Here is a 14,309-nt window from a genome sequence, read left to right on the forward strand (position 1 = left end):
AATTGTTTAGGGAAGTTTTAAATGTTTGAAGTTTTATTCTGTTTTCAATGAATGTTCTGTTGAAAGCCGCCCAGAGTAGCTGGGGAAACCCAGCCAGATGGGCGGGGTAGAAATAAATAAAGAAATAAATGTTTCAATTATGTTGCAGCCAAACCTAGGATCACTTTGTGAAGCATAAGCTAAAGAAGATACTTAAGAAACAAGCAAAGATTAGCAGGAGACATCCTGAAATGCTTAATGACTAGCATTCCTCCAGTTCCTAATCTAGTAAAAGCCACACTTTATCACCTATTGATTAGCTATGAAGAGCCCTGAAATCTCTAGTTTGTTTTGTAGTAAGTACTTTAACTTAACTCCACCTAAAGCCTAGATCCTCCCTCTGTTAAGCAGGAAGAAGACCATCACCTCCCCTTTCTGTACTTAGAAATCAACACGGCCCTACTCTTTGGTGAGTCTTTGTCATCAAAGGCTATAGTTGGGTCTCAGACCCCAAGATTCCCCTTAGATATTCCCCAGAGAAACCCTACAAGGCAGCACAAGTGATTTGATTTCAGAAGCAGTTTTATATTTCTTTGATGGGTGCCTGCTCTTTCATCTCCGAAACCTTGAAGTCCAGGTGTTCCCACAAAAGGATCTTGCTGGAATGAACTCAGCTTGGCTTAATCAGGAGTCCTGGCTTTGGGGCTCTTTTTCTGCACTCCCATTCCAGCAGACTCCGTCCAGGAAAGCCTTGCCAGAGCCAACAACAGTCTCCTCTTTTTACTTTCTCTTTTGGAGCTTAGCCTAATATGAATACAGTGGTACATCGGGTTACAGATGCTTCAGGTTACAGACTCTGCTAACCCAGAAATAGTACCTCGGGTTAAGAACTTTGCTTCGGGATGAGAACAGAAATCACGCAGCAGTGGCAGCGGGAGGCCCCATTAGCTAAAGTGGTGCTTCAGGTTAAGAACAGTTTCAGGTTAAGAACGGATATGGAAGGAAAGGTACAACCCTCATTTTCTCTCGATGGATTTTCAGTTTCTATGCAATCCAGTTTCCCACTGTAGCCTCTGTTGCTAAATACAGCATCACTTCTTCTTTTCTTCCCCTCCTATCGCCAAACAGCCTCCATAGTCAACTATCTACAGTTACAGGTGGGTAGCCGTGTTGGTCTGCCATAGTCAAAACAAAATCAAGAATTCTTTCCAGTAGCACCTTAGAGACCAACTGAGTACCAGGAACAAACTCAGTTGGTCTCTAAGGTGCTACTGGAAAGAATTCTTGATTTTGTTTCAACTATCTACAGTAAACTATCAAACTGGAATTTTGCTATTCTCTCCCAATAACCAATCAATCAATCAATCAATCATGCCATTTGTATGCCATATCAATAATACATTTTTTATAATCAGTGCTATTTTTCTAGAAAAAGAGGTGCCAGAGCTCACCATGAACTTATCCCTTGTTCTCATAGAATGGCAATGATACCCACATGAGAGGTGCCAGAGAAGAGCTCCAGTAAGCTCCAGCTGGGAAAAAAAGCCCTGATGATGATGATGATGATGCTTTTCCAAAGTTAAAACCATGCTCAAGGCAGCTTACAACATATAAACAATTACATAATTACATACATAGCAAAAGCAGTCATTAACAATAAACAAAATATCAGAAGTACACAACCAAACCGTTTCCACATAAAACATAAGATCTAAAAAAAAAAATACAAAAAAAAAAATTAACACCAGCAACAGCAACAAACCCACTCCTAACAAAACCCCAGCTCGAGACTCTGTTCAGCAGTCTCTGCTTTTGTAGCTGGAATCAGTCAAGGCTGCCTTCCCAGGCCAGATGGGAAAAGGCCTGCAAAGCAGGGAACAGGTCTTCTAGGACTCACAGCGAAGTCCTTTTCCAAGAGTTCATTTCTAGAAAAGCTCTGATGTCATCTCAGTCGGTCCTTTACAAGGGAACGCCACTACCTTGACTAAACAACCCGAAGTTACTTGTACTGCACTCCTGTGTGTTTGGAAAATGTGTTAATATTTGGGCCAGCAATGCCTGATATAAGCAGCCTGTCTTCCAGCAGAACAGAACCAAGGTTGCAGTGGAAAATAATTCCCCTAGAACATTTACACTAAATCCTCCCCCCTCCTCCCGTTTTTTGGTTTTGTTTTCCGTAAGGGCTTCATCCCTGAACACAGAGCCATAGTCCAATAGAGAGTAACACATGTTAAAGCAAGGGTGGTAACAGTTTGGTGGGTCCTTACATTTTACAAGCTTTCCACGTTTGCAAGGCCAAAATTTGATACACGGAGAAGCAACATTTAAACCACATGGTCCCTCTCCTGCCTACCCACCTATTGTTGTGTACCTTGTGGTTTGCAACCCCAGGGCCTCCCGTTTGCTGCAAAAGTCTCTGCCCTCTGCGGCTGTCCTCAATAAACATACATAAATTACACAAAACGTGGCTGTGTTCTATGTCACTGTTAAAAATACACATGCTGCTCTCTGGGCTGGGTGACCACCAGCCAGCAGCAAGATGACTTGATCCACAATAGCAGAACATTCCGTCATTCTGCCACAGCGTGACCGAAGGGTAAGCCATCTGTTAAGAAGCGCAGTGCAACAGGAATACATCTTGTAACATTCACATTGGCGTTTAAGGTCTTTCTTTCCTTTCCTTTTTAAGTGTTGGGGCACAAGTCTGCCTAGAAGCCACAGCCTTTGACCCAGAAGCTTTGCACTTTAATTACAAGTGCATAAAAACTGATAAGTTGTGTAGGCACAGAGGTGCTTGCTCCACAAGCTCCAGAGCTAAGCCTGGGCACTAAAGGCAGAAACCAAGGCACAAAAGCAGGTTGAATTCTCCTCTTCCTTGGCTAGCGGACTCCAGAAAGTCAGAAACGCTTTGACGCTTTCTTGTTACCCTGTTGTCTGGAATTTCTCCTTCAATAAAAAGAAAAATGAATGTGCGTACTAGGGTCTCCAAAGCAGTGCACCACAGAGCAGTAAAAAAAGAATAAGAAAAAAAAGAGTAATATCTCATAAGGTTGTGCTTCCAATTTCTAATAAACCCAATATTTGGGAAAACAGGTCTCTTGGCTCTGATGGGGAACTCTTATCTACCGTTGTGACACAGATTCTCCCGTCTTTCATTTGCTAGTTCTGCGGCTTTGAATATTCCAGCCACTGCTCTGAAATCTTCAAATATCACTCTCCTGTTGCCAGAATACTGCTCGTGGCTGTTCCTTTTTTACTTGATTTTAGCAGAAGGAAGCCTACCTGGGGCCAGATCTAAGGAAGGATAATTAAGCAAAACAACTGACTGCAAGCACAGGACCCCAAGGGAAAGGTACTTAACAATGATAGCTAGTCCTCTGATTGCTAACTGTGACTTCTTAGCCACAATACATAAATGCCATATTTCTCCCCCTTTCTTATTACCTAGCCAAGCATCTGCTTAATCCTCCTTTTGCCCATCTTTTGTGCACCCCCCCTTTACCCTTTCAAATAATCTCTATCCTGAAAGTAGAACGAGTAATGGTAGATGTCATTTTGCCCACTACTCCCTTGGTAGGGAGACTCAATGGTTTGGAGTTGTCAGGGGCAGGTCTTGGTAATACAGTGTCCTGTGCAAGGCCAAAATTTGATACACACGCCCCATAGCCCTTGGGGTGCCTTCCCAAAGTCAGGTAAGGGAAGTGGACTTTGGGAAGGAGGCGTGAGGCTTTGGCAGCATCCTAGAGCCCTCCTGCCTCCTTCCCAAAGCTGGGAAAGCTTTGGGGTGGAGGCAGGAGGACTCTAGGACCCTGTCAGAGCCCTCATGCCTCCTTCCTGCTTACTAGGCTAGGGGTAGGGTGTGGGGTAACTGGCCGTGCTGGCCTAAATCCGCCTCTGGAGTTGTGATCACTCCGTGGGGGGGGGAATGTAGCACAGCAGCACAGCATCTGCTTTGCATGCAGAAGGTCTCAACTTTCATCCCCAGCATCTCCAGGGAGCCTGGGAAAGATTCCACACTGGAATCCTAGAAAGCCACTGCCGAACAGTGTAGACCACTGGTTTTCAACTGGTGGGTTGGGACCCACTAAGCGAGTTGAAATGGAAGCACTGCCACCATGCAAAGATTAAGAAATGGGTCCCCAAATGCATGCTTGGGTTAAAAGTGGGTCTGGAAAGGTTGAAGATACCTGGTGTCCTGGAGCAAAATGGACCAATGGGTGACTAAGCATAAGGCACTTTCCTATTTTCTATGAATGAGACATGCCTTCACAATCGTACTCATGACACAGAGCCATCATAATGTGAAGAATGGAAATGTTATCCTTCTGGAGAGGGAGAAGCCAAAAATATGAGGTCCCACCCTATCATTCCAATGCTGTCCCTGTTCAACCAAATACAGACCCCTGTGGTACTGCTCAGCCCACAGAATTGCACTGGCCATAATTAGAAACAACCATTGTATGCTCTGAGCACTGGCATAAGGAGCTTCCCCCCCCCCTTAGTCATTGATGATAACGAGCTTTTGGCTTGACAACTCTCTAAATCAAGACCTGGAATCAAATACTGTATCAGCAAATGTGATCAGGAAAAATATGCTTTTCACGTCGGCTAATGTTCACAAATAACTGAAAGCTTAAATTCAAACAGGATGCATCTTAAGATATATTTCAGTAAGGACTGGGTGAACAAAGAATTTCCCTGAACAAAAGCAGGTCCCAGTTGTGTTTGTCAAGAGCTGTTTGTACTTGTCCAAGCTTTGCAGCAGTATTTTAACATCAACTTTTATTTGTAGGTAAATACACACACACAGAGAGAGAGAGTCACAAATGACCAACCCTCAGTAGTATTTTAATTTATTCTCTGTGTGTACTTTCTCTGAATATAGGGGGAGGAGCAATTCAAAGTTTGTACACGTGCCACTGTGTGCAGGGGTCTTCCCTGCCAAACAGATGGTGCTGTCAGCTCTGACAGGACTTTTCACCGGTGGGATAATGGGAGGGAGGATGACTGGAAATCAGTGGCTTCCTCCCAAAACAGGTGGCTACAGTGCTGGGGAGGGTGAACCAGGGTTTATATCTTGTTGCTATTGTAACTAAATGTGACGAATGGCATAGCTGAAAAGTCTGGATCCACTGAAATCCACCAGCATCAGCAAAACGGTTCCCAATGATTCAGCAAAATTGCACCCCCAGGAGCAATAGGTTGCGCCCAGACAAAAGGCTGAAATTCTATACCCGGGCAATCCTTTCCCGCTTACCTGGAAGTAATTCCCATGTATGATGATTATTTGAGCGTTGGTGTCATTGGGAACTAAGTGCAACTAACTTAGGGATCCAACCCTATGTATTTTTCAAGCATAAAATGTTTCAGTTAATGTTGCATCGTCGTGAACATGCAAAGCTTAAATCACCGAGTTATACGGAACTCTGTAACAGGGGCCTCATTGGTAAGTGGTTGCCTAAGGAGAGCCCTGTTTTCGTTAAGAGGAAGCACATTTATCTACACAGAAATAAATGTCTATGAGGCCCTACCTCTTGCTGACACACACTGTACAGAGCCAAATTATAATGCCCATGAAGCAACAGCTGTCTGCTCCGAAATAAATATGATCAGACTTGAACTACTGTTTGCTGTTTTCATTCCTCCATTGAGACAGCTCTAACCAGACATTCTAAATCCATCACAGAGTGGGGAAGAGACTGCCAGCTCGATCCCCCAACCACTTCGCCATCATCCTTCCTGACTCAGAGGCAGATGTCTGCAGAGGGGAGCCTGGTCATGTGTAGGTTCTCCACAAGATTTAGAACCATGAAGGATCAATGTGATGAATGCTTTAAACTGGTCCCCAGAACACCCAATTAGCTGAACATAAACTTATTTCCTCAACAGATTAAACAAAATGACTTCTTATTAACAAAACTGTTTTAAAAGCCTTACCAAAGCTTTCAAAATGCATTTGCTAAATAAATTCCAGTGCTTTAGAAATTGTCTTGTACAGTTTTCAAATCACTTGCTAGAAATTCTAGAAACTTCATTGAATTCAATTGATATTCTGTAGGCCCTCTACCATTTTAGAAATTCATACGACCATTTCCCCCTTTTCTTTTTATGGAGAAAACTCCAAGCCCAGTGAAATATGTGGAAATATTATTATTTGTTCTGGTCTCTAGAATCAATGAAATCAGACAAAGGGATACACAAATATTTCAAAAATGGCATTTAACAACTCTATAGAGTTATTCTTCCCCTTTCCCCACACTGCAGTTTGACAACAACAACAAAACCAGCTTCTCACCAGGGGCCTAATCCTGACAAAGCTATGTACTTTAACTTCCCATATGATTCAAGTATATGTTTGACTCTCCCAATAAAATCAACGGGATTGAAAAATGCTTCACTTGGTTGGATCATGCCTTCATTTTTTTCAAACACTAGCCTTGTTCACAAATAATCTTGAGCTATAAACTATGGTTTATAGCATGAATGAGCTCCAAACAACCCACAAATGATAGCCAAGGTTTGTTCTTGTTTGGGGAAAACAAACTACGAGCCCAGGGTTTACATGCCATGCTAAGTCAAACCATGGCTTAGTTCCTTCCAGGAACAGCAGCAACATAGGAGTAGCAAAGTGGTTGAAATTTTCCAAGTGTGCAAGAGCATGTTTGCTCACTAGGCCAAAGTTTGACTTAGTGTTATGTGCAAACTGAGCCAGTATCTTTTTGATATGCATGGCAAGTTGCTATATCCTTCATTTTTTGGTCAAGTAACTAAACTCATCAAGGCCAAGGAAATTTCCCCATAAATAAGGCAAAGCAGACTTATGTGATTGCAAAAGTAGGCAAACTACATTAAATATGAATTAGTATGCTACCCTTTTTAGTGTCAAATGGAAATGTGATCATCTTTAATTTTTCAGTAGCTTCCACTATTTTGTCTTCAGATGAGAAAGGACTGAAATTTTCACTTGGTTTCTGCTCACCTTCAAATCGCTGATGACATGCTAATAAAGCTTCAGCTTCTTGAGGGTATTGGCTTAGGACTGTTAACCTGGGATCCTTAGTTGCTGATGGAGCTAATGAGCAATACACGCTCACTAATAATTTCAGGTTATTAATGCACCATCATGGGGCTTGCACAGAGCAAAACATTCCACCAGAGTTTGCACAGAACAAACAACAACCCTGTTGTTGTTCATACAATTGCTTGTCCTGGGTTAAAAGAGCAGGAAGTCAACAGTTCCTGACTATGTGATTTCACAACTCACTTTATCTTCCAGTTCATCCCTTGAGTGCGTAAACAAACCAAGAGCTAAAGTGAATTAATGGCTTGTGATGCCAGAATAAATGATCACATAAACAAGCCCTCCATTACAGATGGCCTTGCTTTCCAAAGCTGTTTCAGATGCTTCCCATTTGAGCGACTTGCAGTGCAATTTATAATCATCATCATCATCACCATTATTAATTTATTTATACCCCAACTTTTTGCTTGACAGGGACAGATCTACTCAGATGCACGTCTTACTGAGTTCGGTTCAATATACAATGACAAGCACAAAAGATACGAACTGGCCCAAGACACTTAACACTTTTGAGCCAACTCCCCATTTAAAGCACTACAAACTTCTAACCCATCTTTATTTTACTCCATCTTAAATCACAGTTCACCATCTGAATCTATACTTATTTCTTGCAGTTAAGGTTAGATTTCAGGTCTTTTTAAAAGCACTATGAAGAGAAACTCTTGACCCATCCCACCTTCGTCTGAATATATCCTTACTTCATTTGAATTGAAGCTCATCAGACAAATACATGCTTAAATCTTTATTTCCATTGCCTTCTCCTTCTGGCACAACATGTGACTTACTTACTAGTAATCATCTTTCTCAACATCAAAAAGCTACAATTATGATTTCTGCAGTCTCACTCGGAAAATAGATCACTCAAGGCCCAAACAGCACAAAATGTTAAATGTCTCCAGAGAGGCAGAAGTTCTTAGCAACTTAAAGGCAATGGAAATTTAGGCTGTAGCTGGTGTTTTTTTCTGCTGGAAAACAAACAGAATATTACTCATTGATTTCAGAGGTCAGAAGGACTAAATCCAACTTTAATTTTGAGTGGAAGCCACAGCCTCTTGAGGTCAATGGAAGGTTCCTATTCACATTTAAGAACCTGGATTTCACCCTTTACAGTATATCATTACTCTTTTAAGAGATGATCTTGGATTCTGTAAGCAAAACAAAAACCAACAAACTTATCTCAACACATATTTCGCTATCAAATATTATTTGAAGCAATAGGGAATGCAGAATTGATCCAAACATTCCTCCAGTTATTCTGGCTGCACTAAACTGGACCCAATACAGAAATATCAGAAACTGATACTGTACTGGTAATGGCTGGAGTAGGAGAGAGTCAGTTTTTAAACAGCTTATGTTATATATTCTGGTCTTTGTCAACAAACCACACAGTTATTTACACCTGTCATTTACAGTCCAGTAATGGAAGTCAAAAGCAAAAGTTAAGCATGCAAACCATTCTGTATCCCATCACAACAGATTTCCAAGATTCGAGTTCTCAACAGGCCACAACATATGCCACACAAGGCATGGAAATGTTACAGTATCACCAGAATCTGTTCTGTCTCAAGTTTTCGGTTTAATGTTTTCCTTTTGTGGGATCAATATACTTTTGTTTGTATTTTAAAACAGGTTCCCACAACCTCTTGCGTGGCATTTCAAATTTTATTTTATATTGCCCTATTTCTTACCTAGTTTGCCAGTTTGCTCACCAAAACACTGGACCAAAGCATACATTTCATTTGGCACACCTTCGCTCTCTAACACTGTGTGTCAATATAATCAATACACCAAGGGTGGGGAGTTTGAGACATGTACATAGCAATGCATACACACAGAGAGAGCCAGTTCCCACTTGCTGGGAACATCTACTATGCACAACAGCCATAGAATTCCTCTCCCAAGTGCCACGTTTTAAGGTCACGACCACAGTGTCTCAGCCAGGGCATGCCCTATACCACCCTTTCCTGATCTTTAGGATACAAACTCCCCACCCTTTCCCCTCTACTACAGGCGTCACGAACCATGGGAAGAAGGGGGTTAGTAGGGGAACTGCACAAATTTCAAGAAAAGGGGGGGGAGAGACACCACACCTTACCCCCCCCTCCCCGCGTATGAAAGTGAAGTTGGGAGAGGGCTCTTTGCTAACCCCCCACCCGAGGGACAGGGGATTCGAACGCCTTACCGGGGTGCAGCGGGGTGACTCAGGCGGCGTGGAAGGCGAGGCGCAGGCGGGCATGGAGAGCTGCAGCTTGCCGAGCCTTTGCGCCGCCCTCACCTGGGAGTCGCTGCTGCTGCTACCGCAGCCCGGATCACAGACCTGGCTGCCATTTGTTGCGCGCCTTCCCGGGGACGACGCAAGCGAGGCATTGGAGGGAGAGAGAGAGAGCCTTCCCTCCCCACGATCCCGGCGGAGAGAGTCCGCTCCGTAGCAACCGATCCGGATTAAAGGGTTCCCCCGCTTGTTTCGGGTCTCCCCCACCGCCGCCACCACCACGACGCTGCCCAGCCTTTTTTTTCAGTGTGGCAAAATCCCAAGGCAACCCGAGGCGCTCCCCGCCGCTCGGCTCGGCTGCTCGCTCGCTCTTCGCCTCATGGTGCGCGGCGGTGGGCAGCCGGCGGGCACGTCCCGATCGCCCGATCGCTTTCCCCTCTCGCCCCCCGAATGCTGATCAGCAGGAGCGGCGGCGGCGGCACCAGCAGCTCGGCAGCGTCCTGCAAACCCGGGCGTGGCAAAAAAAAAAAAAAAAAGCAGCGCCTTGCAAGAGACACGGGCACATGCACGACTTCGATTCGCTCTGCGGAGCCGTGGGGAGGTTGCGGGGGGGGGGGGAGAGGCAATGGACTTGATCGCCTCGTACTCTACAGGTGCTGCCGCCTAGGAGATCGAGGGGGGTGCTCCTACACTGGGAAGGCAGCCCCCCTCCCCAGCCATGGGGGCTTTTTGCCTTTCAGCAGCGGGAGGGCGCTTTGGCGACGCGCAGCCACAGCGATCGGGGAGATGACTTGCTTTTGGCGGTCCAGATCCCCCCTCCCCCGCTCCACGGCCGCGAGAGTTTCTTGGGACGTGCAGCCGGAGAGTCACGGACTCCGGGTGTCTGGCGCGATCCCCGCCCTCCCCTGCTCCTGGGGAGCCTGTGCGCGAAAGAGGCGAGGCCGTTATGCTGCTTCCTGAATGGGCACCTGATCTCTCCAGGTCCCTCTCCTCCTCCGTCCCCTCCTCCAGCAGCCCGGGAAAGGGTTTGCGATCTCGGGCCGCGATCTCTTCTCTTGCACCCTGGCATGTCAATCCATGATGACCCGTCCTCCGATCGGCCGCTCTCTCTTCACCGAGAACACGTCCTCTGCCATGTACTCCGCGGTTACTCCTGATTTACACTCCTCTTACTCAATCTGGGCAGCTCCGTTTTAATTCCAAGCACCCGGTGGGAGGCGAAAGGGGGGGGGGGGTTGTAAGGATCTCCTCGGAAGTAAAGAGACTTGCTGCTGGGATTGGGCGTCCTACCTTCTTCCTTTTTCGATCTGCACCTGCTAAGGCAGACACCCCCCCCCCCCACAACAAACTCCTGCTCTGTCCTGTTGCACTTGCAGCCTTGTCATTCAAGGACACCCCTCCACCCCACCCCACGGTCCCCTCTGGTTGTAGATCCCCGTAGAAAATACTAGGTGCTTCCCACCGAACTATGGAATCGGTACCAGCCACTCTGCCGCAATCTTTTTTTTTTCTTTTTTAAAAATATGTGTATTTAGCAGCCTCATTTCCCAATGATGCAGCTTTTTATCTATCGAGGCTCAGAAATAGTATATGCGCAGATCCATTCCGGTTTGAAAACGGGAGTTGTTAGGGGGTGGGAGTGGAGGAAAGCGGGAAGGAAATGGGGTTTTGATTTTTTTTGGGGGGGGAGGGATTTGCCACCGGATGGGAGTTCGGTTCCGTGGTGGTGCCTCGTGCGCAATCCTTTGGGCACCGGATTGAATCCGCGCACATCATACACAAGCACACTGCGCCTGAAGCTTCCCTCCACGCTTTCCCATTTTTATCAACTTTAAAAGCCGTGTTGTTGCGGTGCTGGGGGGGGGGGGGGACGGGACGCCGACGCCTAGGCAACGACGCCGTTGAATCCTTGCCTGCCACGAATCCCAATCCGCTTGTCTATATAATGCATTCGGAGCTGTCAGGCCCCCAGCACCCCGACCGTACCAGCCCTTCCCTGGGCGAGCGAGCGCCAATTCCTGGCAGGAAATGCAACAGGCGGCGGCGGCGGCGGCGGCTTACCTTCCTTTGCCCAAGTCTTGCTCCTGCCCGCCTGACCATATAAGCAGAAGAGAAGGAGTGGGCGCTTTTTTTCTCTCCCTTTCTTACAGAGGGAAGAAATGGCTACTCGAGGACGGACCCGCTCGCTTCTGCCTGGCCAAAGGAGCAGCCCCGAGGCTGAAAACCAAAAACCCGCCAGGAGGGAGGGCTAGAGGAAGGGCTTAAGGGGGGGGGGTATAAGGCCCGGGTCGGGGGGTCAGCATTTCTAGGACAAATAGGGTCTAAAGTCCCCCTGCGCTTCTGCATAGCATTATTACCTTAAGCGTATGTATGTATGTATGTATGTATGCATGTAATTCATTTTTTATTTAGACTTTTCAGATACAGTGGTACCTTGGTTCCCAAACTTAATCCGTTCTGGAAGTCCGTTCCAAAACCAAAGCGTTCCAAAACCAAGGCGCGCTTTCCCATAGAAAGTAATGCAGAATGGATTAATCAGTTCCAGTCTTTAAAAAAACAACCCCTAAAACAGCAATTTAACATGAATTTTACTATCTAAGGAGACCATTGATCCATAAAATGAAAGCAATAATCAATGTACTGTACTATAAAATAGGTATGACAGTATTGTAGATGATTAAAAATTAAAATTATTCCCCCCCCCCTTACGTGCACTGATGTTGTTTGGATGGGGGGGCGGGCTTTTATCCATTTCTGCAGTCACACAATCAATCTCAATCAGTAGCGGTACTGGGTTCCACAGAGTCACAAAAACAAGTCATAAAAACAAAGTCACAAGTGAGTCCCATAAAACGAAGAACAAGTTACAGTCACAAAAATGGAAAAGCCGCACAAACAAAAAGGTCCCAAAAAAGACACTAATCACAACCATGCCACACATTTAAATCATATTTGAATGAAAATGCCCATCAACTTGGGGGGGGGGGCTCAAATATTTTATTGGGGTGAAGGGATCTCAACCCCTAGGAGTTGACTCCTATGGGTCACATTCACACCGTCCCTTGAAATCAGATGGCTTCACCCCAAAAGAATTGTGGGAAGTGTAGTCTGCCCCTCAAACAGCTGCAGTTCCCAGCAACTTTGGCAAACCACAGTTCCCAGGATTCTTAGCATGTCACGTGATCAATTAGGATGCAGGGCAGGGCTTGCCTGGGGCCCCCAATATTTTATTCAAGTTGGCACCCACCTCACAAAAGAACAAAATATTACAGTACTAATTAAAAGGACAATGAAAGTGGGCGCAAAAATCAATTCAATCAAAGTGCAAACAGCAGCTACTTGAGCGCTTAAGATATTTAGATGTCATAACCTTTAGATTTTTGCTGTACCTTCAGATCGCTGTAGCTTCTAGACACTAGCATCCTCGGAATTTTAAGACTTAAGGGAATTCTCAAAGGTAAACTGCTGGATTCAGTTTCAAAGCAAAATGGTTGGTTTTTTTATTAATCAAAAGGGTAGCTTTTTTGAAGACAAGCTGCACTACAAGTAACAAATATTGTAGCCTACTGCCCAGGAACCAATTATCGTGCTGGGAACATAATTACTGTATTTGAGTACAGTTCAAGAGTATGATATTGATCATTGCAGGGAGAAATCAAACATAATGTAGGCTAAGGCAGTTCACCAGTTATCTGTAGCGTTCAATATAATTTTTATTTTTGGTAAATACATTTTATATATCAACGTCCTATCCTGCTGTGCTAGGCAAAATAGCATTCTGCTACTGCTTCCATGGTCAAAGTCAAAATGAGGTTTTTGCCACAGTTGTGGGGGTTGGGGAACCAGATGCACCCCTAATTTACCTTTAATTAGTTCCTAAATCCATACAAAATCATTAAAATTTAAGGCACATCAGAACTATTGTGCAAGGTAGGTGATCTCTGGAATGAATGACCTACCTAGTCCAAATATTTATTCTATCCTCTTCACCCATCGTCTAAGCACGGATAACAACTTCTTCTGCACGGTTAACAAAAGATAGTAATCAGTTTGGGATGTTAGGCTGTATGTTGAGACTATTCTAATCCCTGGATTTAGCAAGTGTTAAAATTTAATCAAGGCTTATGATTCTTGGAATAGTCAAGCTAGATAGCCTGGATGATGTGCCATTATGGAGAGCAAAGGAAGGATATCTGTGGGAGACAGCAAATGGGTGGGAGTCCCTCTCTCAACTCGCAGGTAGTTAGAAAGACAGAGGCAGAGTTGAGGGCAGAGGGTTTTGCAGTGATGTGAGCTGGAAGCAAAAGCACCAAACTGGAGAGCGAGTCAGAACAATGTTTGATTTCTGCTTGAATCCAAAGCTGTGGCTATGGGAGAAACAATATCCTTTTGAGGTGTTAATGCTGTGAACCCCACCATCATAGGTTCAGGTTGTATATATGTGTAAATAAACCATATATCATAAAGACACCACAGTTTCTGCTGTGCCTCATTTCCAAAAGGAAAAACAGATCCTGGAAACTCTGGAATCTCAAACCGCTCAGAGATTGGGGTGTTGTGCTACAATATGAAGCTACGTCATATACCGCAGGACTAAAATTACTTGGGTTTGTGGAATGTATTTCAACTCGTTATATTATCCAAAACCCTCACAATTAGTCCCAGTCATTTTCTGTAAATGGAGAAGCACTATGGGTGAGTCTCAAAGTGGCTGCCATCGACTTTTGCAGAAGAGGTTTATAGGGTTGCAGCAGAGGTGTAGACCAAAAAAAAGTCCTTTCTGTGGATCACCTACTTTTGAGATCATAGAATTGTAGAGTTGGGAGGGACCCTGAGGGTCATCTGGTCCAACTCCCTGCATCCAGGAATCTCAACTAAATAATCCATGACAGATAGCCATTGAAACTCTGCATAAAAGCCACCAATGAAGGGGAGTCCACCAGCTTCAGAGGGAGTTCTTTTTTTCACCGTCTAACAGCTCTTACTGTCAGATGGGAGACAGGTTTGTAAACCCCCCCCCCACACACACACCCTGGT

General features: G+C 45.0%; 1 protein-coding gene across 2 annotated transcripts in view; it reads right to left on the reverse strand.

The window, feature by feature from the left end:
- Window positions 1-11,412, reverse strand: part of LRRC3B (leucine rich repeat containing 3B) — a 53,247-nt gene extending 41,835 nt beyond the window's left edge. The window contains exon 1 of one of the 2 annotated variants that reach the window (XM_033165653.1): window positions 11,334-11,412. The gene's annotated coding sequence lies outside the window, so the exon portion shown is untranslated. Of the gene's footprint in view, window positions 1-9,242; window positions 9,467-11,333 lie in introns of those variants that run through there. The other variant, XM_033165654.1, reaches the window with a different exon arrangement.
- Between the last annotated feature and the right edge of the window lie 2,897 nt (window positions 11,413-14,309).

Source organism: Lacerta agilis, chromosome 12 (genome assembly GCF_009819535.1).
Source record: "Lacerta agilis isolate rLacAgi1 chromosome 12, rLacAgi1.pri, whole genome shotgun sequence".
NCBI classification, from domain to species: domain Eukaryota; kingdom Metazoa; phylum Chordata; class Lepidosauria; order Squamata; family Lacertidae; genus Lacerta; species Lacerta agilis.